Source organism: Phragmites australis, chromosome 20, assembly GCF_958298935.1.
Source record: "Phragmites australis chromosome 20, lpPhrAust1.1, whole genome shotgun sequence".
NCBI lineage: Eukaryota > Viridiplantae > Streptophyta > Magnoliopsida > Poales > Poaceae > Phragmites > Phragmites australis.
The window spans coordinates 21,656,754-21,669,519 of record NC_084940.1 but is presented as its reverse complement, the minus strand read 5'-3'; the positions used below and the strand labels follow the sequence as shown (position 1 = coordinate 21,669,519).

Genomic DNA, 12,766 nt, shown 5'->3' with positions numbered 1-12,766 from the left:
ACCCCTTCCAAAGGTGTTATTGGTGTTCTATTTTGCCAGATTCTTTATTAACACCATTAACAATATTTTTTTTGCATTTCTGAACAATGCTTCAGTAATTGAATGGAATGATTTATAGCGTGCATTGATCCATCTTTCGCATGCGCTTTTATGTTCAGAAGCAAGAATCCTTGCGGCGCAACTCTGTTGATTCACCCAAGATCCCACGCGAAAAGATTGAGCATCCTCAGATGTTCCCTCTCCATGAGAGGAAAATTTCAGAGACAAAGGTATTTGATTGCTACATAGTTCACACTACACATGTTGTGAATAATCAAGAAACATAGCATTTGTCAGATTTGCTACAATAGCAAGCAGCTTAGACTCTTCCATAGTACCAGTATCCTATACATGTTGTGAATAATCAAGAAACATAGCATTTGTCAGATTTGCTACAATAGCAAGCAGCTTAGACTCTTCCATAGTACCACCATCGAGTTTTGAAGAGAATTGCAGCATGAACCTTGGCACAGATATGTACGCCTCGTTGCCGGACGCGTACAAGCAGGGCGACACCGGCGACCGGCAGGTGATGTTGGGGTTCATGGAGTTGGTGATGGGCGTGGTGGCCATGTTCCGCATGGGCCAGATCGCTCTAAAGCGGGCCATAGACGTGGCCAGGGCATTGCCACCATGGAGGCAATGGCCAAGAACCAGAAGCTGCTGCAGCAGCAGCAGCTGGCCAGGCCAAACATGGTGATGGTGTCGGCCCCACAGTACCAAGTGCTGGTGAAGCGGCTTAGTGACCTAGAGGAGAAGGTGGCGGTGCTGGTGGCGAAGCCCCCGGAGATGCCGGCGGAGGAGGAGTTGCTCAAGGCTGCCGTCAGCCGCGTCGAGGCCCTCAAAATCGAAATCGAATTGACCAAAAAGGTACTGTCACGTGACGCATCAGCTCTGCATTGCATACACATGAATACTGCATGATAGTTTCTAGCAGTAGTAATAACTAGCAACACATTCTCTGATCTCGAAATTAGCACGAAGACAAAAAATGTTAAGCATGAGCACCAACCAAACATGCCTGTCAAACAACTTTTGATGCTTGCAGCTGTTGGAGACATCTGTTGGGCAGCAGGAGGAGGTGATGGTTTACATCGAGAAGAAGAAAAAGAGCAAGATGGTAAGTGATCATATTACTTGTGCCTCGGTGTTTTCAGTCAGTACCATGCCAACATTCCGCACCAGCATCAGGAATTCAGGATAGCCTGCAGTGTTGGTTGGTTAGCATTCGAGCTTTGTGCATTGCTTCGTCACTCGACTCGTCTGATTTCATGGAAGTTTTGTCTCCAACAGCAGAACCCATTCCGTTGGTGAAGCACAAGCGAAGGATGATCCATGGCCCCTGGAGCAATGAAATCCCTGAATTTCTTGTGTATCTGTACCTGTGTCTTGTGTACCCTGTGCCTTTGTCCCCTTGCTACTAAAACAAAAAAAAGTATACAACGGGAAAAGGAATACAAAAGGTGAAACAAAAATGTCTACTGCTGCTAAACTATCAAATTGAGGTCCAACCATGATTGTACCCCACAGGTCTATATTCGAGGAAGCAGCCAAGAGCGTAGAATTCTGGGTGGAAAAACACATTTTATTTATCAGAATCTTCTGTCGATTTACATGTTAGGAAAACGAACGGATCACCGGTTACATCTCAGATGCCATATTTGGCATCTCATCTCAGCAAGCAGAAATTGAACAGCAGTCACTCCGGGTCCTAATAGGAAAATATTTGTTTCTTCTTTCTCTGCAGTAGGAAGTTAAGACGTTAGAGAATGGTAAAGATATGAGGAAGTAGCTCAATAACCCGAACAACGCAATATGATTGACAAACCTGAGCCTTGGCAACCTCCTTGCTGTCAATGTACGCAAGCAGGTCCTCTTGCCTGATAAGAGCATCATGCAAAGCCTAGAGAAATTTTGCAGATGCACATGGTAAGTAAACTTATAAAGTGGTAAAAGAAAATCTTATTAAACTGATAAGAGACTCAATTTTCACATAATTTACTGAAAGAACGATAAGCAATACTAATACCATTGTGCAGCTCAGAATTACCTTCTTCGTTACAATGAGTTCAGCTTCCAATGCATCCATACGTCGGACGGCGGCATTAAGCAACTCTTCCTTCTCGCAAGACATTTCAGAAGCCTTTTATTGAGCATCTGAACCTTCTCTTCAAGCTCTCCCAGCCTTTGCAAGACTGCTGCAAATAGGTCAGCTTCAGCGAATCCAGGACATGGAGAAGTGAAAGGATCGAATGGTCCAAGAGGGAGGGTGAATTGGACAATTAAAAACTTCTATCGAAATCTAGAACAAATAGCAATCCTAGCCTAGAAGAAAGAAATGCGACTACACGAACAAGCTAGGAGAGGACAATAAAACAAGTAAGCAAATACACTAAGAAAATACGGAATTTGAAAGCTTGCAAGAATATAAATGCTCAAATTAAATTGCAGAATAGTAAAGAGATGGACAAGAGAACACGGATTTTTTTCCCAAGGTTTCGAGGAGTTGGCACTCCCCTTGTCCTCGTTGGTGCATTCGCTAAGGATATCGCTCCTGCTTGAGTCACAAGACTCAAGTGCTCCCTCATGATTGCCACTTCTCCATCTCCGGATTGGCGGGCATCAAATCAAGTACAAAGCTCTCCCTAGCCCACAAGCTCCCACAAGAACTCCAAGAGCTCACCGAGAACACCTCCAATCACCAAGACTGGCTAGATGTTCCCAACCACCAAGAGTAACAAGCCAATAGCTTCACTTGACAAAGATCAAGCCTAGACTATAGGTAGATGCACACTTGTTACTCTCCAAGCACTAATAATCTCCTTAATCTTCAATTAGAGATTTGGAAAACAACTCAAGTGCTCTCTCTTGCTTCTTGATGATACACACAGTGTATGAGCTTCTCTGGGTTGCTTCAAAACCAAATGAAATCAAGTGGAGGGGTATTTATAAGGTAGAGATCCCAATTATGGTCGTTGCCTAACCACACATTTTTTCTGTTAACACCGGATGATCCGATGAGTATCCCCTTACACACACCAAACAATCCGGTGAGTTCAAACATCAATCCTCCACTACGCCAGCTGTCAATAGCCGTTGAACTGTTAATAGTCTTGTGTATGCATCCAGTGAACACACACTCAACACTTAGTCAAAACTACCCGTTACAACCCTCTCTGGAACTATTATTACGGTGACTCTGATCAAGCCAACACCGGAGTATTCGATGGGTTGAACTACTTCTACCATCAAAGGCTCCTCTGGAGAAAATGCTCCGGTGTACATATATGACTCTCACTAGACTATCCGGTGAGTAGTTCTAATTCAAAACACCCAAAATAACCTTCTCTGGAAATATTATTCCGGTGTAGTCTCCAATCAACTCACCGGACCATCTGGTGAGTATACCATCTTGAATTTGTCTTTGGAAAACTTAGTCCGGTGATCCCACACTTCCATCACTGGATCATTTGGTGAGTTCAACTTCATTTTCCAGAGCAAGTTCACTTCTGCTGAAATTAGTTCGATGATTTCACCACACTAACAATGGCCCATCCAGTGTAACACTTCTAAAATTTTTGGACATGTGTCAGCAAAAAATAATCGTCCGGTGATCCATTAACTTATACATTGGATCATCCTGTGTATTTAACTACTTTTTGTCTTGCTAAACAAATAAAGCTCCGGTGGGTTCTTTCTTCGAACTCCGGATCATCCAGTGAGTTAAACTTTTTCTGAGCTCATCCAATTCAAACTTTCTTGAGCTCTAACTTCTTGACATCTCAACCATTGGCTTTTATGAGCTACCTAGTGCTAGAATTTCACAAGTGTGCATTAAACCACATCTAGACTCAACTAGGTCAAGCTACTACTCTTGGACCCTCTTTATAGTACGGTCAAAAGACTAAGAAACAGAGACATATAATACTCTAAGTGTCCTTCATCTCTTTTGTGACACTTAGAGCTAGAAGATCCTTAATCTTGATGCGCATGTCCTTTGATCGTCCATATAATCGCTTTAGGGACCAAGCATATCCAAATATCATTGCGAACTAAATTTTTGATTCTCTTCAAAAAAAATTGTTAGACACAATGATACGGTTGTCATTAATCACCGAAACACTTACCACTTACCTAGGGGACTAAATGCTACAAGAAGGTGGACGGAATTCTTCTTCCAGAATGGAGTTTGGATATGATGCCATGTAGTTTTCTTCTGACTCATTTTTATATGGCATTCTCCTTGTGGCAAGATCTTTCACAGATCGAAACAACATTACAATAGCCATAAGAGCAGCAACAATCTTATCCAAAGAGCTATTGGATGGCCTTATTGTGGAAGTCAGAGAAGAGTCCGCATTAAATATATAAAATAGCAAATGTCAGGGTCGGCCAAAAACCAACAGAATTTTCAAATCATACAGTTAGATTAATAAGATTAGGCCTTTGGATGGGAAAGGCTCTTTCGAGGTTGCTCTCTCTTCCATGTAGCATAAACAGTCTTGTCAATGACAGGTACATCATATTCAAGGAGACGAGTAGAAAAGCTAGCAACCCTGACCATTTAACCTGAAGGGAGAAAGACAACATTAATTCCATCTGGCATAATCCGTAGTCATGACAGAGGGCAAAGGAGAATAGGTTGCAGCTCTCACTACTATAGAACCGGTCAAAAGTAGCGCCCTATCAATGCCGGTTGGACCGTGATCACCACTGAAGAGGTATCCGTGCTGGTTCTTATCCTCCCGCACTCGAACCATGATAAAACCACTAAGAACCGATACTAACACGTACTATCAGTGCCAGTTTGTAAAAAATATTTGCATTGATAGTATCAGTGCTGATTTTTAATACAAATCGGCACTGAAGCCTGATCCGAACCTGAAATTTCAATGAAATAGGATTTTGGCTCACCCCTCACGTGCGCGCTCGGCTCGGTCATGACTCAATCTCCTCTCGCTCGACCTTATCCTCTCTTTCTCTCTCACCCTTGCATCCTCATCCTCACATGTCCTTATCCTCTCAGTCTCTCCCCCATCTCTCCCCCGTCCTGATCCAAATCTCCCCACGAAATGAACACGAGAGGTAGACTAGAGCACTATACTAGAGGAGAAACTGCTCTCTCGGCGATTGGCGAGGCCCCTCACGATGTTAATTTCCTGTCTGATTCTTTGTTTCTCTGCTTATTCCTCTCTTTATTTTCCGTGTTTCTTCTTCATTGTGTTGAGAATCACGTTTTGGTGGGAAGAACTTATGGGATCCAAATCTTTTGGTGGGTTTTTACCCTAGAATTCAGATCAGAAGTAGAAGTGGGCACAATGATTTTGAGAAAATCCACTAGGATTCCTTGAACTTCTATTTAGCGATTAGTATAGTTGTTAAACATATGGAAGCTTAATTTTCTTCCCATTATTTCAATCGTTATCCTGCAAGGTTTTGACTTTGCTTCCGATTATTTCCCCTTTTCTCATCGCATTTGTATGGCTTTGTTCAGGTGGTGCTACAACTAGATCGGTTCCTAAGCGAGATGATGAGCATGTACTTGTGAAGCATGGAGAAGGGCTCCGTGTGGGACACCATGAAGCGATGTGAGTGCTCCTTCTATTGCCTATTGTGATGGTGGTTCATAGATTTGGGTGGTTGAAGCCTTGACTTGCTACAAATTGTTTGATGTGGCCAGTGCCTCTATTGGAGCAAGAGATCGTCTTGCCCCAGCAAGTACGGCGAGCGTTTCTTCTAAGGAGGAGACTCAAGCTTGAGGACGAAGTTTGAGAGGAGGAACACCACAAATGTATTGATAGTAAAAATATTGATCGGGATAGGGGAGTATCACAGGCAAACTTTGTGATTGTGCTCCTCCGTGCTGTGTTGAGCGTGCTCCTTCTCACCTCCTTTTTCCCAGATGACAACGACCCCCTATTTATAGGGTAGTACGTAGCTTAGTGTACAAGTTATCACGATGTACAAATATCTAGGACCTCGCTAAATTACTGGGCCTTTTTCTGGATAACTACATTTTACCCTACATAGAAGATAAATATCTATCATGGTAACTATTGTGGTGCTTGCCCTCTGAGGGGTGAGCCGGTTGCCAATTGTGGCCCGATGCCGCTCTGCCAGGGGTGTCAGGATGACTTGCATCTCGCTGGGGTGTCAGGATAAGCACCACTTGCACTGACATTAATCGTCCATCACCTTGCATTAGGTCGGCTTAGGGGGTGTCCTTTCTTCCCTGATATTATCTCCGGAGGCCGGCTGCATCTTCGAGTCTTCGGAAGGCCGCATGGGCACTGGAGGGGTGGTCCGAAAGAGGTTCGAAGGCTCTTGAGGGACTTGCTGTAGCTTCAAGTCTTCAGAAGGGCACGTACGTGTTGGAGAGGTGGCCCGAAGGGGTTCGCAGCCTCTAGGGATAAGGCCACCTGCTGAGTTCAGAGGCTGAAGGCTCTGGAGGGACCTTTGATAGCGATCGTCAACCATTATCCTTAGGCAAATCTATTTTCCCCCAATAGTACCCCCTTATTCTCTAGCTTCGATGTTTGGATGGGTGAGAGGATATAGAGGAAAACCAACTGCAGCCTGGGTTTGTAACAAGAATGCCTGAAGGCCATTCCCCGTCCCTGAGGAGTTCTTCAGTGGGAACTGTGGGTGTTGATGTTGAAGCTCAAGGTTGACAGTGCATTGGTGGTGGTGGCACACCCTGGGGTTATGCTGAGGTCGGAGGTGCAGTCGGCATCGAAGTCGAAGTCGAAGACCAAATATGTATTAGCAGAGGAGGCACACTCTAGACCCTGTTGGAGTTGGTGTATGCAGTATCGAGACCCGAGGGCAAAGGGGCATCAGTGGAGGTGATGCATTAGGACAAAGTGTAAGTGGATCCTTCGAGGAGGGGACCATATATCTGTGTGCCTTCGTGCCTTCGAGCCATGCTTCTTTGTCCCCTTCGTAGGCGATGGCTAGTTTTTCGGATGACCGAGGTACCAAGCCTTTGCATAGATCATAGTCTATTTCGTTCCTTCCAAGGGTGAGGTGACCTCGGGAATCTGGTGGTGGTAGATACGTAGGGTAACTAAGGAGGGCCAGGCGAAAGAGTGGCGACCTCGTCGTTCTCGATCATCGCGTATTTCTCGGGTTCGGCGTTGGTAGGCCCTTCTTCCAAATTTGTTCTAGATTTTTGACCCAACGAAGTCTATCTGGAACCTTTGGGGATAAGCTCCAAAGGTGGTCCTCAACCCTTCGGGTTCTTAGCCGCTGCCCTGCTTCGGAGGCGATCCATTCAAAACCTGGCGACAGCGTGTCAGAAGCGAAGTCAAAGGCTAGACGGGAGAGATGGTCCTCGACTCCCTCGGCCCTTAGCCACTGCCTAGCTCCAGAGGTAATCTGTCTAAAGCCTGGCGATGGTGTGTCGGAGGCGAAGCTGAAGACTAGACAGGAGAGGTGGTTCTCAACCCCCTCAGCCCTTAGCCGCTGACTGGCTCTAAAGGTATTCTGTCTGAAGCCTGGTGATGGTGCATCGGAGGCGAAGTCGAAAACTAGACGGGAGAGGTGGTCCTCGACCCACTCGGCCCTTAGCCGCTGCCCGGATCTAGAGGTAATTAGTTTGAAGCCTGGTCACGATGCGTCGAAGGCGAAGCCGAAGACTAGACGGGAGAGGTGGTCCTCGACCCACTCGGCCCTTGGCTGCTGCCCAGCTCTAGAGGTAATCCGTCTGAAGCCTGGCGATAGCACATCGGAGGCGAAGCCGAAGACTAGATGAGATAGGTGGTCCTGGACCAACTCAGTGCTTAGTTGCTGCTTGGCTCTAGAGGTAATCCATCTGAAGCTTGGCAATAGCGCGTCGGAGGCGAAACCAAAGACTAGACGAGAGAGGTGGTCCTCGACCCCCTTGGCCCTTAGCTGCTGCCCGGCTTTGGAGGTAATCTGTTCGATGCCTAGCGATGGCACATCGGAGGTGAAGCCGAAGACTAGACAAGAGAGGTGGTCCTCGACCCCTTCGGCCCTTATTCATTGCCCAGCTCTGGAGGTAATATGTCCGAAGCCTGGCGATGGCACATCGGAGGCGAAGCCAAAGGCTAGACAGGAGAGGTGGTCCTCAACCCCTCGACCCTTAGCCGCTGCCCGGCTCTAGAGGTAATCTGCCAGGAGCCTGGCAATGGCATGTTAGAGGCGAAGTTGAAGGGCAGATGGGAGAGGTGGTCCTTGACCCCCTCGGCCCTTAGCCGTTGCCCGGCTCCAGAGGTAATCCTCCTAGTGGCTGATGATGGCATGTCAGAGGCGAAGCCAAAGACTAGAAGAGAGAGGTGGTCCTCGACCCCCTCGGCCCTTAGCCACTGCATGGCTCCGTGCCACGTAGAGTGGGCTTTACTTAATATTAGCATGATCTTCATAAATGACGTATGAATCATGTCTTAGATGAGATTGTAGGGTAATCACTTTACCTTTGACCATATGTGCTTGAGTCACATGGGCCCTACCTCTTCTTTCAGGGAGGGTGATTTGTACCCCTTTGATTTGTTGGTTGTGCCTCTCGGAGGCTAGTGTGCTTCACACTTCTTCAACACAGAGGTGTTTGCCTTCAAGATCCCGGGGGATTTTATCCAATAGGTTTTTTAGAACCTCTCCGTCGGGCAGAGGTTTTTGCAAGACTCTCCGTCCTGCGGAGGTTTTGTAAGGCTCTCCGTCTTGTAGAGGTTTTGGGAGTCTCTCCATTTTGGCAAAGGTTTTGCAAGGCTCTCCGTTGTTGGCAGAGGTTTTTGTAAACGCTCCGCCATGCGGAGGTTTTTGAAAGTCTCCGTTTTTGCCGGAGGCTTTGTAAGACTCTCTATTTTTGCCAAAGCTTTCAGAGGACTCTCTATTTTTGACGGAGCTTTCGGTGGACTCTCTGTTTTTGTCGAAGGTTTTGTAGGACTCTATGTTTTTGCCAGAGGTTTTGTAGGTCTCTCCGTTTTTGCTGGAGGTTTTGTAGGACTCTCCTTTTTTGTTGGAGGTTTTGTAGGACTCTCTGTTTTTGTCAAAGGTTTTGTAGGACTCCATTTTTGTCAGAGGTTTTGTAGGACTCTTCATTTTTGTCAGAGGTTTTGTAGGTCTCTCCATTTTTTCCGGAGGTTTGGTAAGATTCTCCATTTTCGCCGGAGGTTTTGTATCCCCATTGGCATGTATTAATGCCGAAGGCTCTACACACTATCAGAACTACGCAATACCATCCAGAAAACCTAGGCAGCCTTGCCTTCCAAGTGACCTAGGCATACTACGCTCGCAGTGTGTAGGCTTGTCGTGCTCCCGAGGAAACTCCCCGGGTGTACCGCAACACTGTCCGCCCAGGGTGTGCCTTGGCGCATGGCATTTATACGACTGAAGCTATGCAATTCCTTCTAGGAAACCTAGGCTTGATGCCTTCACGGTGACCTAGGCATTCTGCACTCGCAGTATATAAGCATGTCATGTAATGAGGATTCATTGCGATAGCATTGCACAGAGCACCACATCCTCACATCAAGGTCATCCCTTGATATGCGGCGTCCACACTACCGAGGCTATGCAATGCCTTCCAGGACACCTTGGCATAATCTGCCCTCTGGGTGACCTAGGCATGCTGTGTTGTTGCAAGTGTGTAGGCTCCACTGCCTACCAAGACAAAGCCGAGGGTTGCGTTCCCTAGATCCCATGGTTGACGTTGAGGTCGCTGCCGAGGGCTGCGTTCCCTAGAGCCCATGGTTTCCTCAGGGCCTCCTTTCCTTTGGGGAGACTGTCAAGGGCGTCTGGTGAATCAGTTTTTGGAGCTGGAGTGGCTCTGATTACGCCTCTAGGCGAGGTGGACTTGGGGTTCCCTGCGTGTGGTTGGCGTCACGAGGGGTGCGTCGGTGGCACTGGCGGTGTCTGCCCACTTTGGAGCCTTGTGCCTCCTCGAAACCTTCTTTAGCCAGAGGGGTCCGAGGAGGACGCTGGGTGGACATATTCTCCGGAGGTGTTGGCTCGCCCAGGTGCTATCGAAGGAGATACCTTGGGACCAAGTCTAGGCAGGAACATTGCGGGGTTCGACTGCCTAGAACTACTGGAAGGTGGCCTGCTTGGCTGTGACCTCAGCTACAACCTCTTCTAGTGCAGCAAGGTCTTCGCCATACAGAGGCTGGAAGGGCTCCGTGCCGTCTGGAGTTTTCATACCGACCCAAGGTTTTGGGTCGGTCAAGGCCAGAGGAATGCCATCCCATATGGTAGCAGGGCTGGAGGGTATACATGGTGTGCATGGCTGAGATAGCCACGCATATAGTTGCATGGTTGCAATGGTGGATATGGTGGCTAGCACGTTGGTGGGTTTTCTGTGTTTGAATCCCCATTGATGGCACACTGTTGGTGCAAGAGATTGTCTTGCCCCAGAAAGTACGACGAGAGTTTCTTCTAAGGAGGAAGCTCAAGCTTGGAGAAGAAGTTTTAGAGAAAGAAACATCACAAATGTACTGATAGTAAAAATATGGACCGGGCTAGGGGAGTATCACAGGAAGACTTTGTGATTGTGTTCCTCCGTGCTGTGTTGAGCGTGCTCCTTCTCACCTCCTTTTTCCCAGATGAGCATGACCCCTTATTTATAGGGTAGTACGTAGCTTAGTGTACAAGTTATCACGATGTACAAATATCTAGGACCTGGTCGAATTACTGGGCCTTATCCTGGATAACTACTTTTTACCCTACGTTGAAGATAAATATCTGCCATGGTAACTATTGTGGTGCCTGCCCCCTGAGTGGTGAGCCGGTTGCCAATTGCGACCTGCCATTGCTCTGTCAGGGGTGTCAGGATAACTTGCATTGCGCTGGGGTGTCAGAATAAGCAACACTTGCACTAGCATTAATCGCCCACCACCTCACATCAGGTCGACTGCAGGGGGTGTCCTTTCTTCCCTGATATTATTTTTGGTGGCCGGCTACATCTTTGAGTCTTCTGAAGGCCGCATGGGCACCTGAGGGGTGGCCTGAAGGGGTTCACAATCTCCAGGGATAAGGCCTCCTGCTGAGTCCAGAGGTCGAAGGCTCTGGAGGGACTTGCTGTAGCTTCGAGTCTTCAAAAGGCCACATACGTGCTAGAGAGGTGACCCAAAGGGGTTCACAGCATCTAGGAATAAGGCCTCCTGCTGAGTTTGGAGGCCGAAGGATCTAGAGGGACCTTAGATAGCGATCGTCAACCATTATCCTCTGGCTGGTCTCTTTTCCCCCAACGGCCGCTCAAGGGCAAGGCGTAGTTGCAGAAGGGGTTGATGATGGCGCCACGATGGTGGTTGCAGCAGGAGCGACAACCGAGCCAGCTCGAAGGGCCGGCTCACCTCGTTTATTTTTTGGCTCAAAACCTTTTCAGTGCCTAGTGGAGGCATGAACCGACACTGAAAAGAACTTTCAATGCTGGTTCTAGCTTCGAAATTGATAGTCGCTGACTATCAGTGCCGAGAAAAGAGTTTCGGTTGAAAAACCAGCACTGAAGCCATTTTTCAACCGGCACTCTTATGCCTTTTTGCGGTAGTGTCAGATGGCATAGACCTGTTGGGGGAAATAACAGCATCCGCTAATGCAATTAAGATTTCAATGCAATCTCAGAAAATATAGGAAATGATCAGCTGCTAACCTCTTCACGAACTGGGGTCAACATAGGATGAGAGATGTAACTTCTCACGACTTTAGGGGAGGTAGTATCCTCAGCTTATTAGCTAGACTCAACGGTTTATGTGTCACTCCCTCACATCTGTCATTTAATGTTAAAGCAGGACCTTCAATAGGATCTTTGAATTTTTTTCGTCGAAAATTGACTTTCTGAAAGTTGCCTAGAAATTTTTAGAGACATAATACTACATCTGAAAGTTAGTGCTGCTGTAACAGCCCAGATGGCTTAAGCATGTCATTAAGCATCATAAACATCATTGGCATCATGCTTAATTGTTTTGGTGAATTATGAACATGCATTTTCAATTAAACATAAATTGTGAAAATCGATGTTAATTGGTGCATTGTTAAGCAACTCACAATATTGCTATACAAAATAGTGTTGGAAACAATTTTAGAAATTAGTACATACAATATAAAGAATATAAATGAATTTTCCCAAATTTTTGGGGATGGTTTTGAAGGTATAAAAATTAGCACAAGTTAGAAAAGGTTGCATGTTTGGAGAATTTTAGTTTGAAATTGGCTAAGTCATTATGGGTAAAACTAGTTAAAATGGGTTGCACACGAATTTTAGTTTCACACAAAATTTGTCCCATAAATTTTGGACCATGGGAAGATATTCTTTTGAATAGAAGAAGTGGAGATGGTATTTTCCTGAGTCAGTCACTGTTTATCGGCCCCACCTGTCATCCCTCTCTCTGGTCTCTCTGGCCGTCACCTTTTCTGACTTTGGTGTTCGGCAAACGCAGCACACCGTCGAATCACTGAAGCTGAGCCTTCGAGGAGAAGCAATCAGTCTCGTCCCTTATCCCCCCTGGCCCCTTTCTCTGCTCGCTCTCCCTCATTCCTCTCGTGCACGCACAGAGCAGTGCTGCGCAGCACAGAGCACGCGCACATGCCCTGCTGCTCAAATTCATCGGAGCTCTGCGGTCTTGAGGCCGCCCGACTGCCAAGAAGCTCGAAGGAGCTTTGTTATGCTCTCCTCGCGCGATATCCCCGGCCGAACTCACCCTCTCCTCCACCAGACCGAGCTCCCCGCACTCCTGCCTCTTCTCTGGCATGTCTCCTCTGCCGCTCCCCGTCG

General features: G+C 47.0%; 2 pseudogenes; one reads left to right on the top strand and one right to left on the bottom strand.

Annotated features, from left to right (window-relative positions):
* Nucleotides 1-496: 496 nt before the first annotated feature.
* Nucleotides 497-1,353, top strand: LOC133901527 (phosphatidylinositol/phosphatidylcholine transfer protein SFH12-like; annotated as a pseudogene).
* A 397-nt stretch (nucleotides 1,354-1,750) lies between these two features.
* Nucleotides 1,751-11,761, bottom strand: LOC133901526 (phosphatidylinositol/phosphatidylcholine transfer protein SFH8-like; annotated as a pseudogene).
* Between the last annotated feature and the right edge of the window lie 1,005 nt (nucleotides 11,762-12,766).